Source organism: Bidens hawaiensis, unplaced genomic scaffold (assembly GCF_021521415.1).
Source record: "Bidens hawaiensis isolate Kalapana, Puna unplaced genomic scaffold, B.hawaiensis_p1.1 tig00003506_1, whole genome shotgun sequence".
Classification (NCBI taxonomy): domain Eukaryota; kingdom Viridiplantae; phylum Streptophyta; class Magnoliopsida; order Asterales; family Asteraceae; genus Bidens; species Bidens hawaiensis.
The window spans coordinates 2,462,564-2,478,165 of record NW_027491197.1 but is presented as its reverse complement, the minus strand read 5'-3'; the positions used below and the strand labels follow the sequence as shown (position 1 = coordinate 2,478,165).

The following is a 15,602-nucleotide window of genomic DNA, read 5'->3' as shown; positions in this document are numbered from 1 at the left end:
TGATGGGGCCCCCTTCTATACAATCAGTCTATTCATATACGACTTTAACATCTTCTATCAACCGTCGGAAGGTTGTATAACGCTAAATAGATCTCGATAAGTGAACCGAGGACAATCTTGTATGCTCGGAAACTTTTGCTAATATACAAGTCGTACGACCCGTATAAAAGCCCGGTCAATGGTATTCCTAACATCTTTATACGGTGTATGGTACTTAAAAAATCATACGAGTTGTATGATTTTATATGACTCGTATAGAAGGTATTTATGATAAGATTATTTATGATCCTTTTCATATAATAACATAGAATGTAAATGAACGGTATAAATAAATAATACATGTGGTAAGATTCAGCAAGTGGTAAGATTCATATTAATCTATAAAGATGATTGTGATGTTTCGTTTAGATGCTAGTGTCATTGGTATTGCGTTATTTGTTTATATACTAGAGACATTATTTATCCTATTAGGATTAAATTTATTTGTTTATTGAAATCGGCTCACCCTTTTAAAAGGGGTTTAAAACATGTGTTTTAATCAAAGACATTTTTCCATCCCAATCAAAAATAGACCTGTGAACCGGAGAAAATAAATCAGGATGAAGAGGATGTGAATTATCGAGAACAACCATATAGTGTATCAATACCACCCTATAAAGAATCATCCAGAAAGATGATCCTGATGTCACACTTTGTGGCCTTGTACGTGAACTTTTAGTGAGAAGAAGAAAACCATTTCAAATTGAAACTATTTTGTTTTTTGTTTTCCATACACTAAGAAGTAAATGAAACTCTAAATAACGAGAGCCCTGAGCTTCAATTTATCTTTTGTTTACAATCGTGTAGCTCCTATTTATGAATTTTGCTAAGTTTCACATAACCCGAAGTCTATGGTATGAATATACCTTTGTAGCATACATACGAGCAACATGTTGATGGGTGTTTATCATAATTCATGCATAATAATCAGTAGTTAATGTACTTCGTTACTAGTCAACTATATTATTAAAATATTTGTTAAGTAAAATAAGATATTTTATGTAAATAAAACGCTTGTTTATATGGATATCATCGGTTTGTTATAACACATTAATACAAACTTTTATTGTTCGCAAGGAAAATGTTATATGCTCTAAAAAGATATACATAAACAAATGTCAAAAAAACAAATTATGATGCATAACAAAATCAGAATTTGAAAAAAAAAAAATGTTTGCTAAAATTTACACTCGATAAAAATGTTTTAAGAAGTCTAAGGGTATTATCGTCTTTTCCAGTTAATGAATTAATAAGTTTGACCAATAATATTCTCTTTCTGTGGTCACAGAACCAACGATCGTAACGCGGCTCCATGGCTTAGCTTCTCTATGTTGACTTGGTCATTGTAAAATAATTTGCAAAAAAATATATAAATTGTACCTACTTTTGGTTGACTGCTACATATTCTATCTTTTTATTTATTTACTACAAATAGTATGAAATATTTATATAGTAAGGAGTGACTCACAGCACACATAGTGACGGAATGAGGTTGATGGTCTCATGGTCCTTCACATTAACTTGATTATATGTTAAATCAAGTAAGTATGAAATATGAATCTGCCTTTGTATTAAAAGAAATCATGACGTAAGGGTCTATGAATAGACGACGGATTAGAACAGACAAAAGAATAAAATGAATAATTATCAATTTATTATTATATTGTCATGTATGATAAAGGGCATAAAGCATTGAAAATAAAATAAATTATTATACCTTATGTTGTTTGGTAAGTAGAAAAATACAAATAAATAAAATGTAAATGACAAAAATACACATACCCCAAAACAAAGAAAATTTAGCAAAAATACAAAAAATGGTATTGACGTCTTTGGAGGTGGCGGGTGGTGGCGGCGATGACGTTGGCATTGGAGTCGAGAAAGTGGGGTAAAAGACGAAAAGAAATAAATAAAAAATAAAAAATCTAAGGGTGCGGATAAATGGTTTTTAACTTTTTATATGTTTGACCGTGAATGAGAATATTTGTGTGATAGGACATACGTGATTAAATTTTTTACCAAACACTGATATTGTTTCATTTTCATTGTAATTACTATATACCAATTACTATATAATTAATTTAACACTTAGTTATGCTGAATGAAATATTAAAAAGGTTGGTATTCGTTAATTACCTACTACGTTTCCTTGAGAAACACGATTATCATGTTCAAACATCTTTAATATTTCTTGTCAAAATTCCAGGTATACTAAATTGTTAATAAATATGTTCACGCCATCACTTGTCTCTCTTTTACCATTATTAATAATCTATCTACACATATTTATTTAGTTTTGTCAAATGATAATAACATGGTGATCGAAGAAATCTAAAACAGGCAAAAAAGTCAAACTCCGCGTATCGTTTTATTTATTTATTTATCTATTTATTATTAAAGCATATAAAAGCTAATGTGACGAGATGCATGCTAAAAAGATGTTAACATTAACAGTTTAAAATCATTTATTCAGGACGGACCTATCCTTGTGACAGGAGAGTCGTCCGTCCCCAGTGAATTTCTTTTAGTATTTTATAACATAAAAATCCCGACCTACCCCTATAAACATATATCGATAGTTAGAATGAAGTGAAAACAATGCGATCTTTGTTGTCTAACAGGACAAAGACTAAAGCCTTAATTGAGTTGGTCAATATCAAATTGTTGATTGCTCAGGATATCTCTTTTCAATTGAGAAACAAAACAAGATAATTTCACTCCTTTTTTAGTTAATGGTGAAGAATATTCGATTAGTAATGAAAAACTTAGGGGACTATCAGATAAAATTTCCAACCACTGTAACAAACTTTTATAGGTTTGCCGTTACTTTTATTTCTCACTCATGAAACTTGTACACAGAGTCATACATTACAGTCTACATGTATATGCAAAATCCACTATTATATTTCATTGATGTATATATTATGATGTTGCAATTGTCATCCACCTCTTTTGTGCCATTTATCTGCCTCCACCCTTTATCCTTTTGGACTGTGTTAATTCGTAGCACGGCGTATGTATGTTTCTATGATTACATAAATTTTATACGGTAATTAAAAATATTGTTTTGCTAACATTTACAAATGTTACATGATAGCTCAATGGCGGTGGCACGAGTAAAGTGGTGCCATGCAATCATACAACTTTCCTCGCTTGTTTGACTTTTATTTACCTAGTGAAGATTAGAATTTGTATCAATCATATATACATTAAATTTCTTGTGTGAAGTTTTCACTCAGGAAACCGAACACAATTGAGTGAGTTTCTTGTTGGCAAAACAAAGAATATTTGTTGATATAATTGTATCGGAGCCACATACTCTGTTATGTTTGTGATAATGGAACAAACCTTATTAAGAACATTGAGTCCCAAGGGCGTGCTTGTGGCACATAAGAAAAATTCCACAATATTCTTTTTCTTATCCATTTAAGAGATATTGGATCACAAAGAATGTTTTGTGCAAATATCACCAACGAGTTTGAACTCAATGATTATAAATGAGAGGTGACTTCACAATTAAACATGTTTGAATTTGAGGAATCCTATAATGGGCGATATCGCTCATACAACTTAAAACAGATATACGAGTTGTTCGTGGTCAAAACGGATAGTATTTGTCTCATTGATCATATTACTTTTGGTCAAGGTTACTTCTTAAAAAACCGCATTTATTTCATTTACAATTGGTAAACTTAATGTCGAATAAAATATTGGTTAAAGTAACTTTTGGCACACAATATAATAATAAGGAAATGCTAAATAAAGACAATTGACAGTAACGAGACAATATACCATGGGTCCTCTAATAATTTCAACAACCTGTAACATTGTTTGTAGTGATTGGTAACTCAGAAGTAAGTGTGCAACTCCATAAGATGATCATTAGTCGATCTAGTTAAACTGTCAAAAGGATCTGTGGTTGGACCATAACTTCATGATTTGTTCATTTTTTTCTTCTTTCGGAATTCATTTATTACTTCATGCTCAATACTTTTATTCTTTAGACTATACTTTGTTCAAATCACAAATCTATACCAAAACATATAGTACTTACATATTATTTTTTTCTAAATTAGTTATACATATACACCGTACACACACGTGTAACATTTAGTTTTAGAATTGTTTATGCCGTCATTTGGCCTTTAAAGCTGCTCCAACAAGTGAATCGGTACAAAAGAGACATGTTTGTTTACCAACAAGACTACAAAAATGTTGCTACAAACCGCATATGATTGCAAATCCATGCATTTTTTTTTTGAGAAAATAGATTACACTTGTGTATGATATATTACATGTGACTTTACACATTTTATTGGTTTGAAACGATACTTAAGTGGTTATTTTTATTGTAAATTGTAAATGTTTAAATTGGCCAATAGTTATCCTAATATAATGCGTGTAACAATTAAAATATATTTTTATAACATTTCTATATCAAGATATTCTATTTTATATATTAGATGCGTGTCTTAATCAACATTACCAGTAACCTTTTAATTATTAAGGCTGCGTCTAGACTTTTATGACATGGTGTTGTTTTCCTTATGATTTAAAAGTATATAAATGTACTAGAATGCATATAATAGAATATTTCAAATATGATTAATGGGCGGGACATTAATACGAGAGTTAAAAAGAAAATTGGTTTTAAATATTCTCAACTATGATGTATTGGCAAATAACATGCTCAATTTTACACTTGGCTGGTGATGGTCCCAACTAAAGGGGTATTTGTTTTTTAACAGTCCGCAACTAACAGATTACTAACTCCGTTAGTATGATGCTGAGTTGGCCATTCTAGCTGTTAAAAACCATCTGATGTGGAACGCTTACGTGGTTGTGAACTCTTTATAACATCTTTGAATAAAATCATAACCCTAAAATCACCCAATTGAGTAACTGAAGAACCCTAAATGATAAGAATTGTCAACTAATGCAATTAGGTCAAACAGTCAACTCAATATCTCAATCTCCAATCCGTTACAAAACCTAATCGCACCTGAAACTCGAGTTGTACGGACGATCTGCGAGACAAATCAGTGCTATCAACCGGATCTGATGTCGGAGATTCGCCGGAGGTTGCAGCATCAGACGAGTTGATTTGTCCATGGATTGTGACGGAGGTGCGGTGTTGTCGCTGGTGGAAGTCGCCACCGCCATAGCGTGGATGTTGTTACCTAATGTTTAGGGTTATGATTTTGTTCAAAGATATTATAAAGTGTTCACAGCCACGTAAGCGTTCCACGTCAGATGATTTTTAACAGATAGGATGTCCAACTCAGCATCATACTAACGGAGTTAGTAATCCGTTAGTCGTAGACTGTTAAAAACAAATACCCCTTTAGTTGGGACCATCACCAACCAAGTGTAAAGTTGAGCTTGTTATTTGCCAATACATCATAGTTGAGAGTATTTAAAACCAATTTTAAGGGAAATTGAATGTGATATGGAAGTGTGGAACACCTTCAAAAGATGTTTTCGTAAATCTACATCCACATCATATAAGTCCTTAATTTATACAGAGTCTAACCCATAGTCAAATGAATCGCTCAACTGCCCGCGATTTCCGTTCCGGATCAGCCGTTCCAGATTTCGATTATATGGTACCATGAAATTGCCGTTCCGTTACAGCAGCTATTGTGTTTCCGGCATTGACGGTGGCGTCCTCAAAGAATCGCAGTCGTTGGCCGGTTAGAATTACATTGTCGTGATTAGATTTACTGATGGAAACCAATTTTGACTTTTCAACAAATGTTTCAGATCAGTCCCTAGGTTATGCAAGATTTTTTAAAGATAGCTTTAACTTTAATTCATTTAAAAACGTAGCCTTAAACTCAAATTAATCTTAAAATTACAAAAAAAAAGTTTCAGATTAGTCCATAGGATTTTCAAGTGTTTTTAAATCAAGCTTTAACTTTAATATTCATTTTAAAAAACCTACTTTAAATTAAAGTAATCTTTAAAAATACAAAATAACCATATTATATGATACATCGTACCGAATCGATTTTAAATAAACCTACCCTCTTTTGTACCGAATTTCAGGGACATAACGAATTGCGATCCCGTTCCACGTTCCCGTATCACGAATCATGTGACTATGGTCTAACCTATAATGTCATAAAGATTTTATACAATCGTTTGACCCGTAGCGATTTCTTCTATACAGTCGCGCAACTCATCGCGATTTATTTAAAACAAAGTATATTCTGAAAATCATCTTTTATACTTTTTATTGAACCTAAAGCATAATAAATTTTAAATAATGAAACAATCATATTACCATCCACGTGTATTTATCCTCTCTTAACTTTATAACACACACTCTTAGAGTATTGCCATGAGGATATTTTGGTCGTATGTGAGATGTGACGCCAGAGCAAAGGATGGAAGGAGCGAGTGGAAGATATCCGTCCGCAAGTATGCTCTCAAATAGATTATGTAAGAGATCGAGAACGAGAACGAGAGAAAGAAACCACGGTTTATATGAGAGAGACAAAGCTCCGACGTTAACATAGATATGCTTCATAAAATATATAAATAACAAAATATTTAATTTCAGTTAAGACATATCTAACTTTTTATATGATGCTTCCACACAATCAACTAATTATATCGGGCTATCCTCAAATACCGACTGATGATACCCCTTTTTCCGGTTGATGACCCGTGTCTCGTATGTCGGAAGACTTGTTTGGATTCTTTTGGGGAGCATATAGTCCATTGCAAAGAATTACCGGGCTTTAAATATCGACATGATCTAGTTCGAGATGTGCTTTACAACGTCCTTAAGCGGGCCGGGATCTCGGCAAAAAAGGAAGCCCCGGTGAACTTCTTGACCGACCCTTTAGATGGGAGATCAACCCTACGACCCGCTGACATTCTTGTTTTTGGATGGGAAGGAGGTAAGCACGCGTGTGTTGATTTGACAGGTGTGTCCCCCCTCATTGGGCTACGGGACCACGGGTTTGTGGTGGGTCATGCGATAAACAAGGCTGGGGCGGGTAAAGTAGCTAAGCACGAGAAAACTTGCCTTGAGAATCAGCACGTGTTCGTACCGTTTGCTTTTGACACCTTTGGCGCTCTCGGCCCTGACGCGGTTCGGTTCCTTAAGCGGGTTCAGCAGGTGGTCAGCATTAACTCCGCTCATGCTAAGGGGAACGTTGTGTTTAGTAGGGTAGGGTTTGCTATTCAGAAGGGGGTAGCGGCGCAGCTTGTTGCCCGTCTATCTTCCATTAGTCTGTAATTGTCTATGCTATTTATAATTTGATAATAAATATTAATTAATTATTAAAAAAAAAACTAATTATAAAACACGCATTAATCAAACAGATATTAGTAGTGTATTAGCAACTTTATGAGATAATTTGACAGCTAGATTTGGCCAAGGAGATAAATTAAATTCTCCAATGTGATGCATATATAGTTTATACTAGAATATAAATCACCACGATTAAGTTATGGACAAATAACTTCAATTTGACATATAATAAGAACGAGAATAAGAATATAAAACAAAATTTGCATTATTTTAACTTAGTACATATTAATAATATTTAAGTACAGTATAGTGTATATAAAAACAATTTGGTTTGTACAAATTATCAATATTCACGAGTAGAGCAAGCAGCCTGCCATATCGGACTACGTGTGTTCTTGTTCTCTATGCCACCATCAATTATCGAACTCTTTGATCAAAGCCGATGACCAAAGATACCACTATCACCCGACCACCGTTGACGCCGTCCACCTCGAGCAGCTGCTTTCTCGGTTGTTTTGGCAAGAAGACGCGGCTGAAAGAAGAAGTCAACTCGGGCAACAGGCGGCGTGGGCGCAGCTGGATCTCGAGCTTCAGATTAAAGAAATCACTGACGAAAACGGTTCCCGTTGACCTTACGAGAGTCAACGATGCTCCAACGACAACATCCGATGCATCATGGGACATTCAGGTGGTGGAAGAAAATGCAACCCTGGCCGAAAAACGTACTATGATTGTCAACCGGAAACATGCTCTGATAACATCCGGAGAACAAAAGGCTCGTCAAAACAAATTGACAACTGGCGGCCAGAAGGAAACAAAACTGGCCGCCACCTCAGCTCATGGCCCCGGCTGTGCATCACAGCCGGGAACAAAAACTTTGATGATAACTCACCCTTTTGTTTCCTCCCCTTTGAAACCATTGACCCATTCAAAACCTCTGCCACCGACTAAGTGGCAGAAACCTCCGCATGCTGTTCATGCAGCAAGCGGACGTGACAGAGGAGTTCCACAAAGAACTCCTCCTTAGGCAGGGAGTTTGACTCAATAATTGGCATGTCAATAATATTAGTGATACTAGTTGTATTGGTTTTATGGGGTAAGTTATGTGCTATTCTTTGTACTTCATCGTGGTTCTTTATTGCGCGTCGGTTGGTAGCCGCCAAGGAACACTCTGCGATGGATAAACCACCGCCGGAAGCTCATAATAAGATGGATTTGGAGTCGGAGGAGTACAAGAAAAAAGTTATTTTAGAAGGACTTCTTCAAAGGAACCACCGGAAGATGTCTGTTGGTCGATTGTAGGTGATTAAAAATTATAATAATTTGTTTTTTTACTTTAAATTTGGTTCTAGTTTGTGGGATTGTGTTGAAGGAGATCGGGGTTTTGAATTTGTGTAAAATGTTTTTGGAAGTCAACGTCAATGCGTGCACTGTCCCACGGTTGTTTAGTTTAGTTTTACATATAATTAATTTGAATTTTATATTTATATACACATATAGTCAATAAAAGAAAAAAAAAGAAATAGTTGATAGTTTTTGAATGCCCGTTGTTTTTTATTTGGTCAAATGAGCTATGTTTGGACTTGGTCTGACACTAAAATTTCCTGGAAATTCATATTCGATTTTTAATAGTAAACAAGTTTCAACCTCTCTCACTATTCAAGTCCTTAACATTATTCAACTTTCATATATCATTACTAATTAGCCTATAACAACAATGTGTTGATCAGTTTAACAATGTGTTGATCAGTTCTTCATGTAAGTAATAAAAATATGAATAAAAATAAACCTATGAACCTGTTACAACATGGAGAGTAGTAATTACAGCAGGGTATGGATGTAGACGACATAGTTGTCAGCTTGATCGAGTTCCCCTTTAGGATGTATAGTTAAGGATAGCGTTAGGGTTCTTGAGAGGAACCCAGTTTAGGAGAGATGAGGCACACAAATTGTTATGTGTGTGTGATCATGTTATGATGTTAATATTTATCTCTCTATATATACACCCAAGGGGAAACCCTTTATTAGTTAGTAAGGGTAATATGACCCATCAACAATTACCAAATTAATATATGATAAGGTATAATTAATATTTTGATCTAATATAATATAAGTGATAATTATGGACATTAATAAATATAATATATATATATATATATATATATATATTCTTGCATTCTCCCACTTGGCCGAGTTATCATTTATTATGAGTATTAGATAAGCCTGATCAGGACTTAACACTCATTTTAGTTTTAAATTTAAACTGGAGCAGAGAAATACAGTCATTGAATGGAACATCAGCTCAAGACCCCCATTAATCATACTGCAGTCCTTATTTAAAACCTAAGTAGTTATGATCAAAATTTTCAAGTAAGCCCAACAAATGTTTGATTTGTATAATAATTTGTCTATATGTCATTATGCATGCAGAACATATTAAGAGACATACAAATCAAAACTGACGAGGAAATTTAATAGTTAATCATTCATAGTATGATATGCAGTTGCGCATAGTCATCAATGACCCGTCATTATTATAAGCGCTTTCATAATATTTTTGGGTGAGACTTTTAGTTATCGGATCCTTAAGCATATCATGAATGTATTCGATACGAAAATTTAGATTCCTAAATTCGTTCATAAGCGAATAATTAATTTCATATTAAAATTTAATGCAGCACCTCTCAAACTGTTACCGTTTGAGAAAACATGGTAGCTGACTTTATCACAATAAGTCTTCACTATAATTTATATGGAGTTTAATAAAAACTTATGAGTTCGTTAATAAATGTTCAACAACATATTTTGACAACAACGTTGTAACTAATCAGCATATTATGTCGTTATGACTTAGGTTGTTGTTATCAGTTCATTATGACTCCTCCATGAGATAGATTTGTCTACTGACATAAGAATATATCCTGAAAATTATATTTTCTTATCTTTGAATATGACAAAGTTTAGAGTAATCTACCGGTTTGAATTCTCACTTCTTCTTTTTAAATTAAGTCTTTTGTTTCTTTTAAAGATTTCTTGGTACTCTTTTAGATGCTTCACATTAATCTAGACATATCTAGTGTGTTGCAGTTTTGAGTAATATCTAAACGAGTATAGACTTGAACTTATATAAGGCTTCTACTTAATGAAGCATAAGGAAATAATCTATGTGTTCCTATTATCCTCTAAAGTAGAGCAATACTGTTTGTTATATGTGTAAGGAATATCTCTGAGATCTATAATATCAAAGTATGTGTGAACAATGCTTTGACATATGTAACATATACTTGTCAGAAGAATGTCATCTACATAAGGACAAGTTTGTTTTTAGTTGCTCCCACTCATCTTGAGGTAGGTACATTAATCCACTTGGTTTAGATGAAAATAATTGAATAAAGATTTCATCACATATTGATGTTTGCATTAACCCATATATGAATTTTATTGACTTATAGATTAAATGTTCTTTGACCTTTAGTTTATAACTTTTAGGTTGTTTTATGAACATATAAATATGTTAGCCAATTGTTATGGAAAGTTGTTTTAAGGTTCATCTAATGTAGCTCTAAACTATTTTAAGCTACTTGAACAATGACGATCCTCAAAGAAATATTTTGTAATATAGGTAAGAAGATTCTTTGATGATTTATTCCCTCTTGAAAATAACTTTTAATAATCATTCATGCTTCTTGGTGTCTTAACATTTGTGTTAGGATTTAATTTAGTTATGAACACCCTTAGGTGTTTCAACAAAATCTCAAATGTTATTATGACTTATGGAGTCAATTTTGCTAATAATAGCTTTATTCCATTTAGAAGATTGATTGATATTAATGGTTTAATTAGAAGAGGTCCGATGAGTAAGCTTTCCAACATCCATTTTAACTTTAGTTAGGGAGGTTACATAATTATCAATGTTAGTAGGTTTTAAAACCTAGATGGCCTCCTGAGTTGATTATTGGGTAATTTTAAAAGTCTCGGTTTTATGGATTAGCTCTTGATTAGGTTGCTATCATTTTTAGGATTCTAAGTGTGTAAGAGTTGGTGCAGTATGGTGTACAAGAGGTGTAATTGGAGTTAAAGTTGGAGTAAAATTTAATGACTCTCTTTCCCCCGCCTCTTGTACTTCTAACAAGTCATTATAAGGACTTTTACTGCTCCCACTGACCTATAAACCTTTAGAAAATTAGCATGCTTAGGGTCAATATTTAAAGACCAATAGATTCTAATAGAGAAAAAGTTAATGATGTAAGTCGTCGTAGTTTCTCTTATGAGGATTATTTTTGTAAGAAATCTGAATTTGCCCACGTTTAAGTAACAATGAAACTTTTGTAAGAGTAGTAGCAGTAGTAAATTCTAAAGAGATAAGTTTTGATGAAATAGTGTTGTGATGGAGCAGTGCCTTGTACAAGAGGTGTAATTGAGATAATATCAAGTTTTCACTCCCCCACCTCTTGCAAATCATGTAAGTTATGATTGAGACACTTAAGGCTCCCACTAATCTTTAATATCTCTAGAAAAACTACATAAGGAGTTTTAGTGATGTACGTGATGTGGGAATTTCTCATATATATGTTAGACTTGATTTGATTTCATTAACGTCCAGATGTCATAATAAACTTAGGGACACATTTAGAAGAAATCGTATTATGTATATATGAATGGATCTCTTTAAAATCATGGACTATAGAAGTCAGATTAGATACAAGCAAATAGCTTTTTAAATGATAAAATAATTATGTCTGAATATTCCGTTTGAATAAGTTCCACGAATGTACATGAAATATAACTTCTGATGGACCCATACTTATTCCTTAAGCCAAGTAATGTTTAGGGCATCTAACACATGATTAAAATCACTAAGAATGATATTATGAAAAATCACCCTCATCAACCATGTCATGATTTCTCATGAAATTTGGTTTTAATGGATGAATTTTATTGGTCTCATTTGTCTTTTGTTAAATTTTTATTTGCATGATAACAAAAGTTATGAAATACATAGTATCATCATGTTGTATTTTATAAATGTTTCAATCCGGATATTGATAACAAATAATATGAGAGTTTAAGGTAAGAGTGACTTTATGTTGGCCATGCAAACTTCATAACTGTCATAATGTAGGTTAAGTATTGATACTAAATTCGGATTAATCTCCAAAATATTTAAGGTATCATAAAGCGTAATTAGAAGACAGTTAATCATGGTTCTAATAACCTTAACATTTAAATTTGTCACTAACACTCATGTTAGTTATTTGTTGATTTCGGGTAAACATATAGAACTAGACTCAACCAATCATGTGTTAATGGGAATATTATGATTAGTAGACTTAAATATCACTAATATACAACTATCAATTTTAGCAAGTTATTCTTTTTAATTATGGATAGTCTTGTTGCTTATGCCTAATCTAATGACATATTTTTTGCAATGAGACCTCTCCTTAGAGAACTTAGAGTTGGAAGTAATACTTGTATTTTGTCTATGAACCTTAGAATTATCATCTTTTTGGTTTTAGTGGTAGTGAATTGAATAACATCTTATTTCCAGTACCAGACGTTTCTTTTCTTGTACATATGTTGCTAATCAACACACTCATTTTCCTTTGGTACTTCTGAGTGTTATAGTTGATTCCTAAGGCACCAAATTGTACTATTGAATATTTGAGTATGCAATGTACTAGAATATTGTACTTAATATCATATGTAAGCCCTTAATTTATGGGTCATGATTGTACATTATGATGTATTCAATAATACCATTAACCTTATAGTTAGAACTTTTAAGGAGTACATGAATCTTGGGAGTTATTTTGATTAGTCTTAGGAAAAACTAAATCAAGAATAAATCTAGTGATAACATTTATTTATATAAGTTCTTGATTATCATTATCGTAATAGACATTATGATTGACTCATTCCATTTGTTAGACTCTAGTTTTCAATGGAATAATTGTTATTAGAAAGAGCAGTAGGATAGTCATATCATGTCTTAATGGGTAATTAAAATTGAGAAGAGCTAAATGTTATTAAAACTCTTTATGTGACAAAATTCAATTGTGTTTTAAGATTAGAGTGAATGATTTGGATGAGATAGCTATTTATAGAAGAAAATTATAGTGAGTAATGTTATGGGATATTAAGATAATATATATTAAAATTTATGATCATTAGATTAATGAAAGATCATTATATTTTGTTGAAGATGTGATATGTCTATTATTAACATCAAACTAATAGACTATATTTAAAAGTTATACTTAAACAAAAAATAAATCACCTTTGAGCAGAATTAAATTTATTTAAGTATGTGTGCAAAATAATTGTAACACATCACCTTTGGGCAGAAGTGAGACAATTATTTTAATTATGCACATGCTAGTTTTGCTGAATACAAATGTAACACATCACCTTTGGGCAGAAGTGAGACATTTATATTATGTTAGGCAAAAACTAACAAAAGCTTTCAGTTAGACTTGAATGATATGGTAAATGTAACTCATCACCTTTGGGCAGAAGTGATACATCAAAAGTTCATTCAAGTTAAGCCTTTATGTTTTGTAAAATTTTATAATATTTAAGTATCTACAAAACATCTTAATGAGTTAATAGTAAAAACTTTCTGGGTAAAATTAAGGATTTCGAGAAATAACGTTTACGGGTAAATTATAGTTTTCGGATGACATGGGTTCTTGGTTAATATGTTTTCGAGTATTATGGGTTTTTGGGTAAAGTAATGAGTTTCGGAAAATTAACGTGTTTTCAGGAAGAAGATTGGAAAACCATTCCAAAAAAGAAACCCCGTGTAAGGCGATATAATTTAAAATCCGAGAACTCTAAAATCCAAAAATTAATATTATCCTGATTAAACTGAAAACACAAAAAAATAATAAAACCCATACAAATAATTCCATAAACTAGTTGATCCCTAAACAGATTTCAAAAACTAGAAAGATAATAATAAGATTTGTAAAAGGATCATATAGGTGTTTGTTACATAGGCCTTTGAAGCTATTACATATCACAACAAAAATGATTGGTGAAATGTGATGGTGGTTAAGATGGATTAACTTATTGGTTAATCAAGTAAACATGCCTAGTGCCCGCCAACGCCTGCCTCACGACTCGTTTGGTGCTTGTGTATTGCGGTATTCACGCCCCCATTGCCATTATGGCAGTGCTTTAGCATCCTTGCACATTCTTCATAACACATGATGTTATTATGATGTTTTCAACGTCTTTAAAAATATTTAGAGTTTTCAAATTAAGTGAGACAAATAAAATATATATGACAGCTCGTTAATCTTATTGTTTCAACTTAACTTAAGTTGGACAATTCCAGGTGGATCAAAACAAGATCTTCGGTTTCTAGAGTTTTGATCAAATCTATTCACAAATTTCAACCGGGTCGCCGACCGATAATACCTGAAAAATATACTAAGTAACAGTCACATGTTTAAATAATATGAAGCAAAATTTTTTGCTTAAAATCTTCTTGATTAAAGTCATATTCATAGTGCGAAAAACGTTTTCTTTTTTCACAATTCAAAACTTTGGTAATGATTCCATAATCATAAGATAAACCCATTTTCTAACATAAAACCTCGTTAATGCCATCATTGTCATAAAATAAACCTGTTATCGAAAAATATGTTTTGTTAATGACTTCATACTCATAAAACAACTCGTTTTCTAAATGAAAACCTTGTAGATGACTTCATAGTCATATATATTGAATCAATTTTCTGATAAAAACTTTGTTGATGACTTCATAATCATATAATGCATCCCTTTTCAAATGAAAACCTTGTTGATGGAATCATAGTGTATAATGAATCGTTGTTTAAAAGCATGTAATGATACATATGGGATAAATAACAAGTAATGTGTGGCTATGCGTATAGTAGCAAGGAAAACGAAGTATACGTGTGACTCTATGAGCCTATAACCAAATAAAATGATGCCTCAATGGTGCCCTAATTTGTATGTACATTCCCAATAATCTCAATGTGCGTCGAGAATGAGGCTTCAAGGGGCCAATAGTACTATCAAAATTTCCACGGCTCGAAAGTTAATGGTTATAAGTTAGGGAGTACTTTAGTGCTATGTTGAACTCATATAACTCAAGTACATACAAAGCCAACCACTACTAGAACATAGACCATGTCATTACAGGGGTAGATGACACGCCAACACGTGTCAAGAAAGACCATGTCATAAAGAAAAGATGATGCAAATTTGCATGTCATCTTTTTATGATAAGCATTTATGACAAGGATTATTGACATCTTTTTTTTAC

The 15,602-nt window shown here is 32.6% G+C and overlaps 1 pseudogene; it reads left to right on the top strand.

The window, feature by feature from the left end:
* The first annotated feature begins 7,469 nt into the window (after positions 1-7,469).
* Positions 7,470-8,605, top strand: LOC143623615 (uncharacterized; annotated as a pseudogene).
* The last annotated feature ends 6,997 nt before the right edge of the window (positions 8,606-15,602 follow it).